This window comes from Nelumbo nucifera, chromosome 2 (assembly GCF_055504915.1).
Source record: "Nelumbo nucifera cultivar China Antique chromosome 2, China Antique-T2T, whole genome shotgun sequence".
Lineage (NCBI taxonomy): Eukaryota > Viridiplantae > Streptophyta > Magnoliopsida > Proteales > Nelumbonaceae > Nelumbo > Nelumbo nucifera.
In genome coordinates, this window is record NC_142650.1 from 37121051 (window position 1) to 37136864 (window position 15814).

General features: G+C 38.2%; 1 pseudogene; it reads right to left on the reverse strand.

The window, feature by feature from the left end:
• Nucleotides 1-59: 59 nt before the first annotated feature.
• LOC104599349 (glutamate receptor 2.7-like) lies at nt 60-6682 on the reverse strand (annotated as a pseudogene).
• Between the last annotated feature and the right edge of the window lie 9132 nt (nt 6683-15814).

Sequence of the window (15814 nt, forward strand, 5' to 3'; positions counted from 1 at the left end):
TTGGAGTATTTGATAATATACCTGAATAAACAAATACAGAATGAAGTAATAGGCCAATCTTAAATCATTTCATCAGTCATCTCATGAACACTTGAGCCTTCTATATTTACTAAGCTTAACAGAAGATTATCCCTTGTGGGGCTGTTCTGATATGACTTGGATTGATACGGTGGAGGGTCTTCATTCTTTTGGCCTTTTGGGGGAGAAGTGGGGTTTTCGTCTGTATGGTTGGAGATTGAACTTTGTTGCGGTGTGTTATTATTTTGTAAGTTTTCAACACTTACTCCATCAGTAACATTTTGATCTTCATAATTATTTCTTCTCATAGTATGTGAAGAGAAGTCAGATCTCCTAAAAGTGTGTGAGGAAAGGTCCTTTCCATCAAATATTCTTGCCAAAATGACAATCTTTTTCCACCATGGGACCTTGGCTATCAGATGCCTATGCTCATAACAGAAAGTAATTAAGAATACCAACAAGGCTAAAAGTGAAGCAACTCCAGCAATTAGGAAAAGGCCCCGAAAGCTATTCATAGTAAGACTGTTGGAAGAAAATGTATCGGGGTCTGCACAATTGGTCTGCTGCTCAAACCATGCTGCCTCAATCTGTGCCATTTTATCTCCCTCAGTTACATGTAAGATTGCCCTCGAGATATCAGGTACTAGTGGGGAACCTCTTGGGAAGACCTAAAAAAATTGGACCCAACGTGAGGATTTACTGAAATAGATCTGTATGGAGGTGATCATATCTTATATGAATGCTAACCAATCCGCCAGAAAAGAAGCCTTTTCATTAGTGACAACAGGGACCGTCCATTATAGAAATTTGTTCCCACCATTCAACTTTTTTGTCCAAGTGGTCAATCACTGTGGGAGAACCATTTGGTTTGGGTTTTGGGACTGAACTATGTGGGGAGAGGTTGCCTAAAAGGACACGGACCAATTCTTGGTTGCCACATTGCTTGGATAGGAAACCATCAAACCAATCCGTTGCATGGACATTCCTATATACTTACAATTACATTCATATATATGAACTCATTTTGTTCCACTTTTCACCTGTAATGACTTAAGGGCCCAATTGATAACAGCTGAAAGACTTATTGCTTTGCCTCTTAGGTTTTGTTTGTTTAGAAATTTGTAATTTATCTGGGTAAGCGCACTTATCCAGGTAAATGTTTTCTGGGGAACACTTACCCGGGTAAACTCATTAACCCATGTTCTTTTGATTCTTAGAAAAGTAATAGAATGATTTTTTTTTTTTTTTACCTATAGAAAGACAATATTAAAATGGGAAAATTGTCCCATTATGTTTTATGAATTTTCTCCAACTTAATGTGAAAAGAACATTATGAAATAGGTCAATTGATATACCCATTGACCAACTTCCCCCCCTGCCCCCCTATTTACGGGCCATAATAAATAAGTTACTAAGGTTGCTGTGGGATCCTTAAAGTCTAAATAGAGTTGGGTTGATTATAATGCCTTCCACAAAAGACAAAGCACTAAGTAATTCATCTCAGTCTATCAAGCGGTCCTATAAAAACTGTTACCTCTTAAATAACCAAGTCATTCAGTTCAGTCACTTCTGCCCCGAGAGAGAGAGAGAGAAACTTACAAAGCCAAATCCATCAGTTTTGTATATAGGTCCGACCATTGTGTATTTAGAACAAGAACTTGCAAGGAAGAGCTTGATGTAAGGAACCTCATCAAAAGCAGCAGCAAACCCACCATTGCGAGTTCCCTTCAATAAACCTTCATTACATTCATCTACAGAGTTATAGGCCTTGAATTTGGATTCATCAAAGTTCCATCTTTTTCAAGAGTCCCACCACAAAAGAACCCGCTTGGTAGCCAATATTCTCCCCATTTGTCTGGAGCTCTTTTATGTCAGTTATGAATGGTTGGAGCTTTTAAACTGTCAACATCGAAGTCAAACTTGCTGTATAACTAGAAGTGAGTATGAGCACCACAAAAACCCAAATGATCACTACAAATCTGGCCAAGTTGCTTGCCACTTTCTCTCCTGCACCCATCAGAGGAAGTATTAGTACTACATCTTACAGATAGAAAATTTGATTTGCAGCAGCATTGCCACTTTCCAAGTATTTCCTCTCTTTAAGGGAAATGAAAATTTGACACTTTCTTCAGCAGGCACATAATACAAAGAACACTGGAAATAAGATCATTTAGTAAGTTTACAGGATTAAAATGGTTCACAGGTGGAGGTGGGCAATATCTAATCCCTATTCTATAACCTACCATTATAATCATGCAAGTGTGGAACACGATAACTTTAGGTTATGTTTGGTTTGATAAATTTGTGAAGTTCCTTTAGGAACTTTCACCAACTTTCTGTAGATCTTTCTCTTATTATCTATCAAATCCAACACAGCTGCCTTAAGGTATTCAAAACCCACCATGTTGAAGGCCCATTCTGTAAATAAATGGTGGTTTAACTTGCTACCCTGGAACTATATATTGATATATGCCTTGCATAAATGAAAATTAGAAGTGAAAAGTAGTACTTACTGTGTGCAAAAACAAGTGTGGAGAAGGAGAACCAAAAGATCATCCCGATTTGATGATTGATAGGGCCTCTAAAATCCTCGTTTATTCTGTGTTCAAGAAGCCAAACCACAAAGCCAGTGAAGATGAAGAAAGCACCACTTGTAATCCAAAGGTCCCTATTCAAAGGCTTCAAAAAATTCCAGGCTTTCTTCCTGTCATAATTTCTTAAAGGAACCATGGATGATACTCCGGATTCTGTATATGGTAATGTAAAATCCACATACAGGGATCGGTTGGCGATAATGGTAGTATCTCCGACGACGGCATCGTAATTCTGTTAACATAAGAAAGGTATTCTTCTTGTTAATGAAGAGGTGATGGATACGAATTAAGTAGTATCCATTAATTGTCTTAAATTTAACTTACTTGGAGATGTACTTGATATACCAAATCGTTATAATTCCCAGCACTTTTACCATCAGCCTTTTGGAATGGTATGAATTCGTATGGAACGGCATAAGGCAATTCCTCCATTACAGCCTTGAAGACATCAATGCAGTACCCTGTGACTATGGTCTCATTAGTATCAGGATTGTGTGAAACATTCACAAATTGATTAAATCCATTCTTCACTGGAACTCCAATTCTCAATTTCTTGCCGCTTGTAAGAATCACCCAACCTTTGGGTACAAACATAGGATCTCCTGGCCATATGATTGTGTGGAGATTATTCTTTAAAGTTGAATAAACTTGTGTGCTTGTGACATTCATTTCTTTCAAAATTCCATATTTGGGGGTCCACACCCCAACCTGTCTCCACCCATTCCCTATCACATTGACTATCTGGAAGGCTGATGACTGTAACTGCCCATTAATAAGGCGAAAGTCCCCACTTAATCCTCTAAATTTGGTCTCCAAAATTGTTTCGAGAAGCTTTGGTCCTATTTGAGATGCTCCAAGTTTTGCAAGGTCCATGGAGTTATCCGTAGCCTGAACCTGTTGGTAGGGAAAACTTGTTTCCCCAACTTTCTCTGCTGCCATTGCTAGTGCCCAGACAGTATCATAAGCCAACAGTCCATAAATGTCTAAGCTATCCCTGCTTCCAAAGTCAGGGTTCTCCTGCTGCAACTTCTTTCTCCATCTAGCTTCAAAATTCTCTAGTTCTTTGGATTTTGGAACATAAGGCCTTATACCCAACACACCTTGCATGCAGTCAATCACAGAAGGATCCATGGAACTTAGGAGATTAGTTATCCCATCTGTGACAATCCATACATATCCTTTTGTCATCATTTCTGCCATTTTAAACTTAGAAAAGAAGCGAGATCCAAGAGAAGATGGCATGTGCACAATGAATACTCTAGTTTGCATTGTCTTCAACTTGTAAAGCTCAGCAAGAATTTGATCATCAGAAGCTAAGGGAGGAATTACACTCCTGTAGGGGACACGAGTATCTATTTCTTGCAAGGCATCAATCAAGTAGGGTATAATTCCATTCCCAAAATCCGTGTCTTCATATATTGGTACAGCTTCTCTCCATCCAAAAGCTTTGACAATGGAAGAAATAGCTTTAGCTTGAGTGGAGTCATTTAGGCAGGTCCGTACAAAGTAAGGTGTTTTAGTTGATGAAAGGGATGGGCTTGTTGCAGAGAAAGAGACAATGGGCACTTGAGCTTTGTTTCCAAGATCTACCACAAAGTTGTCCTGTGAAGATGTTTCAGGTCCTATGATAGCTTGTACTTGTATGTTCTTTAGCAAGTCGAGAGCTGTATTTGAAAAAAAGAAGTTGAATTTTAGAAACTCAAGTTTGCATTTACGAAGCAATATCCTAACCATGATAAGGTAATAAAACAATAATTTCTGTACTAGCTAGGAAGAGAAGGGTTAATGACTTATTGGGAAGGAGAGAATATACATGGATGTGCTAAAATGTTTTTTTTTTTTTTTTTTTTTTTACTTTGATTTCATCAACTCCCTGTGGATTTCTCTAAGCTAACTTGAACATCATACGCAATCCTTGACTTTAGGTTCATTTCAGTAAATTCATCCATTTTTTTCTGTCTCTTAGGGTTTGGGTCCTAATTGTTTTTATTTATTTACATAGACAGAACTAACAGCTAGAACATCCTATCTAAAGGACAATTAAAGCTGTCTGCAAGAAGAACATAACTAAGATCCCACGGCATAGCAGATAACTGTTAATTTTAAGATCACTTTAGAATTTTACAATAATTTAAGATTTATTTGGAGTGAAATTGGAAGACTTGAGTCTACAAATATGGTTTGTAATGGCATGAACATTACTATTGAATGGATTTAGGGTTTTGTTTTGTAGCCTTTTCAATCTCTGTTATGAATCTAAGTCATTTCTTACATGAATAGAAAGTGGTCGATCTTTTTCTTCACCCTTTTCAAGGTTCAAAATATCACAATGGAAATTGCCACCTCTTCATGGAAACTTGTCAAAAATTATGTTCGTTTGGAAAGAGTACAAATACAAATTTATAGAATACAAAACCTTGTATTTTGTATTATTTTATATATATTCACTGTACATACTTGAATTTATACTCTTCCCAAACTGAGCCTAAGGTTCCTAATGAGGGTGGTTTACCTTTGAAAATTTTCATCCTGACGCAGCGTGGAAGCAATGAGAACCGGAGCTGGCTATGCAAGCACCGGGCGTTCGCTAGCACCTAGCGAATAACACCGATTTCTCTAGGAGAGAGAAAAGGTGGCGGAAATAGGAAGAAGAGAACTTGAAGAAATTCTGAAAATCTGAAGTATGAATTGATGAATAACTTTGGGAAAATAGCAGTATTTATAATACATTTGGAAATTGTAAAAGAACTAGGAAAAAAAATTAGATTTGATCTAAACATCTCAAACTTGTAGATAGGATCGAACTCTTCTTGACTTGATCTCCCCCGTCCAATCTCCCTTGATCTTATCCATGCATGAATCTTGGATTATCTAGAATTCTTGGATTCTTGATGAGTCTTGGATTCTTTGAATTCTTGACAAGTCTTGGATGCTTGATGAGTCTTGGTCTATCTTAATTTCTTGGATCTTGCTAATCTTGGATTCTTGAGTTCTTGATTATCTTGAATTCTTGATTATCTTGAATTCTTGAATTCTTGATGGATCTTGAATTCTTGAATTCTTAATGTATTTTGAATTCCTGAATTATCTTGGATTCTTTATGTTCTTTGGCTTATCTTGAATTCTTCCCATGATTTGTCGCCCATATGATGAGATGGGCCTCCATCATTCTCCCCCACTTGGAAAAGACTCGACCCCGAGTCGTGGCTAGGATATGCGAGGGTCATCTCTGGTAGGTAGCGATGAAGGTCAGCAAGTATTAAAGCACTGGGAAATTGTGTAGTAGCTTCCCCTGAGAAATTGTTAGCATAGATTGCGGACGCTCTCTTATCACATATACGGTCAGCAGACCAACATGGATGAAGTGTTTTGGCCGCTTTCTCAACATCAATTCCCTTCCCCGATTCTGTCATCGAATAAAGGGCTTGGTTCTGATATGGCCTTAGACCACACATGAGTGTTTTTGCGGGATCCATTTCCTCTAGATTGTATGTATCTGCAGTACCGACAAGCTTATTTAGAGCTGACTTTGAGATAACTTGTTTATCGTTACTTTGCTCAGGATGTTGGCCCCCCTTTCTTCGTTTCAAAAGAGGCAAGAGTGTTGTAGTTTCATCTGAATCACCCTCTAGGCTTAAGGAACGTTTTCGCTTGTCAAGATCCTTCGGGATAACTTCTACCTTCTGATATGGCTTAATTTTCAGCAATTTGAAAAGAGCCAGAAGAGGACAAAGGGTAGAATCGAAATATGAAGGAACTTCTAACTTCCATGAAGACTTATCACCCTCAATGAAAATGGAACTGTGAATGTGAAAGCTTACACACAGTACAATTTCTTGCATCAAACTAAGGTCTTCTGGCATAGCTACACATCGACCACAAACCTTAACCTTTGAAGAATTTACAAGGGGAATTATGATTCTAGTACCAAGAACAAAATCAATGTGATGCTGTATATCTCGCATGGGTGAGAGTTCATGTGGTAGTTCATTTGGAACTACATCATGGAACTCATCAAGTAGTCCCTGCACTTCCACTGGAATTTTATTTTCCTCCAGTGTTTCATTCATATTTTTTCCCTTCAACAAATGTACCTCGTGGGTATCCTTACATTATTTCATAAATTCATCATGATGATGGGTAATAGTAAGAAAATTTCTCTCATTAGCTTTTGGGGCCTTAGGAATATTCTCTTCAGCCATGGGTAACAAAGTGTAACGTATACCCTCTTTTTCAAGTTGGTAGGTATTCATCCTACCCATGTGCCTTGCATCTATATCAAATTGCCAAGGCCTATCCAACAAAATATGGCAAGCATCCATGTCTACAATATCACAATATACTTCATCATTGTACTTACCAATAGAAAAGGGTACCTTGCAGCATTCCTCCACTCGTACGCCGCCTCCTTCCTTAATCCACCCAATTGTATATAGGTTTGGATGTTTTTCAAGAAGTAATTGTAACCTTTGTATGACATCCCTGCAAATAATATTTTCTTGACTACCACTATCAATAATTAAATCAAATAATTTACCCTTGACAATACATCTAGTACGAAACAATCTATGCCTTTGAGAAGTATCTTTATTTTTCTGGGACAACATTAATTTTCTCACAACACAGGTATACTCTTCATGTTCGTATGGGCCCTCTTCATCTTCCCCATCAGGTCCACAGTATACTTCCTCCTCCACATCTTCTTCCTCCTCCCTTTCTACCATATTAACTGCCTTCCTCCTGGGACAGTCACTGGATCTATGTCCAACCTCATTACATTTAAAGCATTTAATAGGAGCAGGCTTTGCATAGGGATTACTGGGTTTAGGAGGGTTGGAAGGGTTACCTCGAGTATGTCCTCCTGTAACAACCTTACCGGCGTTATCCGTACTTGCCGGGTGAGAAGGCTGAACTGTCGGGACTGATTTGTTCCTGTCGACAGTTGCCGGTCTATTGTCGCTCCCGCTATACCGGCGATAATTATCACTGCGTGCCTTGTCCTGGAACATTAATTCTGCTTTCAAGGCTAGGTTCCGTGCTTCCTGCACACTAAGAACCATCTGTACACCAATTTTATCTCTAATAGACGATCTTAAACCGCTTAGATAACGGGCTGCCTACTGGTTATCACTTTCAGATAATTGATTTCTTTCAGCTAATCTCAAAAATTCAGATGTATATTCATTAACACTACGAGAACCCTGCGCACACCTCTGATAAGATTCAAACATATATTGTTCATAGTCAAGAGGTAAGAATTTACCTCTGATTAATTTTTTCATGCGCCTCCAGGTTCGAACAGGACCCCTTCCTTCTCTCATCCGGGTCTCTCTCATCCATTCCCACCAAACAGATGCACCTCCCTTTAATGGGAAAGCTACTAATTTTACCCTTCGTTCCTCTGGTATTTCCATGTAATCAAAGAACCTATCGACTTCTGTGATCCAATCCAGAAGTCCCTCTATACCAAGATCTCCACTAAAAGTAGGAATATCTACCTTGAGTTTAAATTCATCATTATTCCTACGAGGGTTGAAGTTACCTTGATTGTGCCAATTTCTACCGTTTATGTCGTTGCCGGGAAGAACTGGAGCACCACCAAATTCGAAATCGTCATCACTGTTGTCGTCAAGAACTGGGCGTCGGGACGCAGTAGCGACGGGTGGTCTGTCGTGGTCGTCTCCTGCGATCTGCTGTGGATCTTCCCGGATTCGTGGGACAACCTTCCGTAACAAGGTTTGCAGTTGTTCAGTCACCTCTGCCAACTGTCGTTCGATGTTACGTGTGGCTGTACGCTGCTCTTCGATTGCTCTCCAAACAGCTGGAAACCCCTGATCTTCGTCACGGGGTGGGTTGCGACTGCTACCATCTGGGTTGGACATGACTGGGCGAATTCCCTGCTCTGATACCACCTGACGTAGCGTGGAAGCAATGAGAACCGGAGCTGGCTATGCAAGCACCGGGCGTTCGCTAGCACCTAGCGAATAACACCGATTTCTCTAGGAGAGAGAAAAGGTGGCGAAAATAGGAAGAAGAGAACTTGAAGAAATTCTGAAAATCTGAAGTATGAATTGATGAATAACTTTGGGAAAATAACAGTATTTATAATACATTTGGAAATTGTAAAAGAACTAGGAAAAGAAATTAGATTTGATCTAAACATCTCAAACTTGTAGATAGGATCGAACTCTTCTTGACTTGATCTCCCCCATCCGATCTCCCTTGATCTTATCCATGCATGAATCTTGGATTATCTAGAATTCTTGGATTCTTGATGAGTCTTGGATTCTTTGTGTTCTTTGGCTTATCTTGAATTCTTCCCATGATTTATCGCCCATATAATGAGATGGGCCTCCATCACATCCAATAATTCATAAACACGGTAGGGTTCACACCTTTTTCTATTCTTTTCAAATTTTTATTCAAAACATATTACTACTAAAGCTAAGGCAGTCGGGCTAAGAGAGAATATGGATTACCATAGTCAATGCCCCACCAACTTATTAAAAAAAGTCCAAAGTCAAACATTGAGTGGAATCAACAGAAACAACTGTACTATGGATAAATATGTTATAATCACAATAATTGACGGATGATAAAGAAGAAATAAATAGCAGATTGGCATGCTTCATTAGTTTCATGTAGCAAATAAAGGCATAAAAAGATAGCAGCAGAATCAACCCTTATAATGGTAGATGATTCCTTGCATTGTGTTTCCTATCCTATACTAGTCGGAATATTGTTTGATCAGTTTTAGAATGTCAGTTAAACTTCACCCTCAGAACATAGTAATTTGATGTCTTTTTGAAAGTAAGGCCAAGTTTGGCTGACCACCTTTTTTGGTTAACATTTGTATTTTCCTTAATTTTCAGGAAACAATTAAATTGACACAATTTTATTCCGCACATTAATAATTAGTTCAGTGCAATAAACATAGCAAATAAAGGCATTTAACTCTTGATTTTGAAAACCGGACCTGACCGGATGGTCGGACTAATTGGTTGAGGAATCAGTCATGGATTCAGGTCTGGTTTTATGGCTTCGAACCGGATGGTTGGACCATTTAACTCAGGAATTGGTGGCTAAAACAGTTCTATTTTCCATATAAAACCATTGGGATGGAGAAAGGGAAGGCTTGAGCTTCTTGGATAAACATTTTCATTTTTTAGGTTGGTCGAAAGTTTTGGAGAAACAATGGCCTAGAGTTTGCTAAACAGTCACTCAACAAGAGCAGAAAACAAATTAAAAGCTCTAGTATTGAATTTCTGAAGATGATGATGAGAAAGAGTAGAAGTCAGAGACAGCCATGGAGATGCAGGTCATGCCCACCTTCCCGACCCATTTCTCAAAATCAAGAACGACACCGACTTTGAACGGGATTGTTAAGTTCTGATGAGCCGCAGCAGCCAACTCTACTCCATGGAAGAGATTTAAGAAGATTAGAGTGGCAACAAATATAGAGTTCATCTTCAACCTCCAAACCTAATTAATTGTTGGTTGCTGGAACGAGCGAGCGATGTTGGAAGAAAAATTTTCAATGTATATAACAAGTGCTATTGAAAGTTGATCGGTCTGGATCCTATTTAAGGTTCTGGAGATTCAAAGTAAAATGCGTGTGGTGGGATGCAAACGAGCTCGCTGACTTTCTGCCTGCTAAATTTTATAAATGAAAATATATGCCTAGCAAGTGGGCTCCAAGAGAAAGGAGAGAAGATCTTAAGGCATCCATGTGGGTGATTAATTACAACGTAACCCTTTATTACTTAAGTCAGGTAAGGGTTAGTCGTTGTATTCGTGTTTCATTTGATTCACAAACACTACCAGCAGCTTGCTGAATGCTGAATGCTGAATGCCATTTGTATGCTATTGCTGGTTTTGGAACCAAACCGTGTTATATAGTCGTTTTGACGAGTCCGGCCCATACAAACTTTGTTCATGTCTATTCACATAACATCGTAATTACACATGAAGAATATCTTATCCTCCTGCATAGTATTATATGCAGGGGGAGATGTTCCCAATTCACGGGGGGGTGTTGTGGATAGATGCGAGCAGAGCTCATGTGGGTAGGAGATCCGGAGTGTGTTCTATTATATGGTAAGTTCCAAAACTTGAAACAGACAGGTCAAGATGTTCCCACAACCCTATCAACATAACATTGTAGCTACGTATTAGGAATATCTCTCTTATCATTCAGAAGGAGATGTTCTCAATACACAACCCATAGTGTTGTGTGGATAAGAATGTAAGAACAGTTTGGGATAGTCGATCTAGAGCGATCCAAACTATGTATGAATTTCATGTCCCCATTCTTATTATTGGGTGATGTTCCGAATGCACAGTTGGGATCGAAAGTGTAGGGCATGTTTAGGAAGCCCATCCTATCACTCTTAAAGATACTCCTTTAGATTATTATTTTGTGGGCCTGGATTCTCTCTCAACAAAATTAAAGACGCCCTGAAACACTGACATCCACCATACATTAATTGGGAATATGTCCGTACATTACTAAGGGGATGTCCCCAGGTGGATGCCAATGCGTGTAGAGTTTCTTTGGGGAAGAGGTCCTTTCTTGGATGTTGGAACACGCAATGGATAACATGGTTTGGGACCTTTCTAGCTATCTTCCACATTTGAATGGTTGGATGGAGTATGGTTTTAAAAAACGATCTAGAAATAAAATTGTTCTGATCATCGGTTTTTAGGTTGATGGTTTGATTATTCGATTTGAATAAATAATTTATTTTAATAAAAAGTTTAAAAAAAGTAATTAAGAATAAAAAACGGTCAAAACCATTAAATGAATTGATGGATCAACAGTTTGGCTGTTCAAGTTAATGGATCGTTGGTTTATTCAACAGTTTTTTTGCTAGAGATCGGATTTGGAGTAAAACAGAATCGATTGCCTGAACGATTCCTGGGTCGAATGATTCAACCGTCCGGATCAACGGCGATTCAAAAACCACGGGTTGGAGCAGTTTTTTTCTTATTTCTTTTTCTAAATCCAAATTATCGATGAAAAACCATGACTGGAGCAAGCTTGGGTGTCATGTTCATTTAAATACAGCTTTCTCAGTAGTAGATCCTGATTGAGACAGAGGCGTTAGATAGTTGGCAGTGTTGAAACGTTTGATGTTTGAGTTTGTTGACACAGCACCGCATTTCTCTCCTCAACCAACTAGCAAAACAAAGCCTTGCTTTTTAAGCAATTTTAATTGACTAATTTAAAAATATCCGCGGCAATTTGGGAGGATGACGGAGTAGAGCTGACACACAAAGATGAACATAAACAATTGAACGTCAATAATTAACATCGTTTCAAGCTCCACGTTGAAGTATCAAAAAAAAATGTCTCCAAATAATTGACTGTTTATTATAAAAAATGTGAATGATTTACCAGTTTACCCAGTTTTTTTTTGGAATCTTTTTGAAAGTTGATATTTATTTATTTATTTAATCCATTTGTCCTCTTAATTAGACATGTAATAAGATTATGTTTAAATCAAATCCTAGCTAAGAGGCGGATGATACACTCTCTATCCATTGACAAACTTGTGGATATATTAAGTTGGGCTAGGTCTTAAAGGTTCCAGCCAATTTTTATATGAACCATTGACTTGGGGAGCTGTGATTTTTTTAAGTAAATAAAAGAATTATTAAAAGAGAGAAAAAAAAAAGTTAGAAAGATATAAGAGACGTGGCCTTTACAAATGAGTCCGGATCTGCTCCAGAGCGCTTCTCAGCATGTTTTAGCTACACATTCAGAACATCTTTCATATTTATATCTTATTATTCATGGAAGATATTTCCAATAAATGATAGGATGTGGCTGTAAGATTGGTGTGAGGAACATTCTATGAAAAGCAAATCCCAATTCTTTAGAAACAAAAGCAAACAGGCCGGGAGCCATAGGATATCTAAGATGGTGTTTGGCAATGATGGTGTTATAGGAGAGCTGTTTTTTGAGATGCTCCACACCATAGCCGATCAAAAAATAGCTGCTTCATGCCACATCGATTTTTTTTCTTGGAAACATTGTTGCCATGTAAGCAAGAAGGAAAGCGGTTTTTTTTTTTTTTTCATTATTACTGTTGGGTTCACCCATTTTATTGTTGAAAATGCCCAACCACATTAGAACCAAAATACTGATTTAGTTGGTCATTTCATGTAATAACCTGTATACTGGATGAAGTGGATGCTCATCCAATGGCCTGTGATTAAGCTGCAAAGATCAAACAAAAAATCTCCTGGAAAAAGATTCATCATGCTCATTGAGGAGACGGGGGAGAAACCTAAAATTTGATGAAGTGATAACCGGAAAGCAGAAGGCAAAGTGGTTGAAAGACATGCAAGAAGAAATGAATTCCTTGCATGAGAGCCACACATATGTATGACCTTTTGTAAAAGTGTGGGGAAAGGGAGCACTTAAGACTAGTAGGTGTTCAGATGGATAATTGAGGACAAAATCTCACAATTAAGGTATAAGGTGAGATTGGTTATGAAAGGATTTTGGTAGAAGAAAAGGGTTTATTAATGAGATTTTGAAAAATTGAGGACAAAATCTCACAATCAAGGTATGAGGTAAGATTGGTTATGAAAGAATTTAGGTAGGAAGAAAGGGGTTTATTAGTGAGATTTTCTCCCCTATTGTGAAAATGACTTCAATTAGAGTTGTTTTGAGATTAGTTGTAAGGTTGGATGTCGAGGTGGAATAACTTGATGCCAAGACAACATTTTTATTTTTTATGGTGATTTCGAGGAAGAGATAAACATGGAATAACCAAAAGTTTCAAAGCCAATGGAAGGGAATATTTGGTTTGTAGGCTGAGGAATGGTTTATATGGACTGAAACAAACTCCAATGGTACAAGAAGTTTGACTCATTCATGGAGAGTCACAGATAGTCTAAAACGCAATTGGACCACATTGCCTTCATTATTCTTCTACTCTCTGTCCATGACATGTTGATTGATGGGCAAGACACCAACAAGATTGATAGAGATGAGAGAATTAAGACCTGCAAATATTAGGCATGATGATCTCGTGTGACAGGAAAACAAGAAAATAGTGGTTACCATAAGAAAAATACATTGGAAATGTACTTGCAAGGTTCAACATAAACAATGCAAAACCTATTAGAACTCCAAGTAGTGCCCTACCATTAAGAAGGAAAAGGAAGAAACGAAGAAGACTCCTCATGCCTCCATAGTGGGTAGTTTAATGTATGCCATGGTCTATACACATGCAGTTGGAGTTGTTAGCAGATTTGTTGAGAAGTGGAAAGGAGCACTAGGCCATAGTGAAATGGATTTTCAAGTATCTATGGGGTACGTTTGAGCTTTGGAAAAGACAAACCTATCACGAAAGGTTTTAGAAACACAAACATGCAAGCTGCATGGGCTTAGTATTCTAGACTGAGTACAGCCTTGATCCCCCACTATTTATCTTCAATAATCACAAGGTTATCCTGTATATGTTGATTTATGTTGATCACATATTATTAATTGAGAATTCTTATACTCCCATCATAGGGCTCTTATCTCAACTGTGTCTCAGGCTTTCTCTCTCAAGGATCTAGGTGATGTACATTATTTTTTTGGTATCGAAAATGCAAAGCCTCAAACCTTCCCCATAGTCGTCACTTGTAAACTCTCAAAATTCTCTAGTGATCTCTTGCCTGATCCCTCTGAATACAAAAGCTTTGCGGGCACTCTACAATATGTCACTATTATACGATTAAATCTTTCCTTTTCAGTCAACAAAGGTGTGTCAATTTCTACACGCTCCAACAACAGATCCTTGGGTTACTGTCAAGTAGATTCTTCGCTATCTCAAACACACCCTTGACCATGGATTATATTTTTATGCCTCTAATTCTCCTCCATCACTGGCATATTCCAACGCAGATCGATTGGGCTGGTAGTCTTGACAATCGGCACTCTTCTGAAGGCTTTGCTATCTACTTTGATCGTAACTTGGTCGCTTGGAACACCAAAAAAGAACCTACTATTGCATGGTCCAGTATAAAGTCTGTGTTTGACAACATTGGGGCAAATTACTCGACGGCTCACCCTATTTTTCATGCACGCACCCATCATGTAGAAGTGGGTTTTCACTTTCTTCGTGTTCAATACATTTCTTTGGAAGACTAGATTGCTGATGTGATGACCAAACCTCTAGTGGATTTCAGTTTATGCATCTTCGCACCAAGCTTCATGTCCTTCCTAGACATTTCGCTTGAGGGGACGTATACGTATTGGAGTTTAAGTAACCTTGGGAACTCTATCCATTGTAACATGTTTTAGTTAAACTATATCTATATCACCTTATCTCTAAGCTATTGTATCCTAATCGAATTCATCATCTCACTGTTGTAAGTTGAAGGACTCTCACTCTATATAATGCAAATGTCTAGACCAGCCTAAGCATTGAGATTTTCCCTTCATTTTGAGTCTTGCCTTTGCTAATTCTTTATCTGGTGTGGTGGGGGATATTGATGGGCAGTATAATAATGGTTGTGACATCGAGAGTTGGGAAAGGGGCAGCCAGTACAGAGAATATATAGTATTGGCAAGAGTTGAGACATGGCTACGGGTTGAACGGTTATATACAGGGAACAGGTATGAAGGGAAGTGTAGTGGGTATAGTCATGATATCAGAGTCTAAACATGCTCAAATGGGAGTTGTTATGTTAGAAGTTCAAAAGTTGATGATGAACAGTAATTTTGTGGATTGCTACAAGAACCCAGATTTCTTATACTCACTTTTTCTACCCACACTCTATTCGTTGTAAATTGTAGCCATACATCTCACAATTCAAGATGACTATGTGTGGCAATAATTCACAGCGGATAGAGTGTGGGTAGAGTAGTGGGCAGGAAATCCGGCCTGTTGCTACAAATGGATATTTTAGTTAATTTTTATCTCTATTCTAATGGAGTGTAATTACATTTATATGATAAACTTCAGGATAAGTGACTGTTATTAGCAAAAAGCAAAGAAATTATCAATATTGTTACAAACCTTAGGGGAGGTTTCAGCAACAGCAATTTACCTTAGTTTTTATAATTAAGATCAATATACAGATTTTCTTGGTAAATAGTCCGGTGTTTCCTTTTTTACTCAGAAAAGGGCGATTCATTAATACTATAAAGTAGTAACCTAAGGCTAAGTTTGGAAAGAGTATAAATATAAATATGTAGA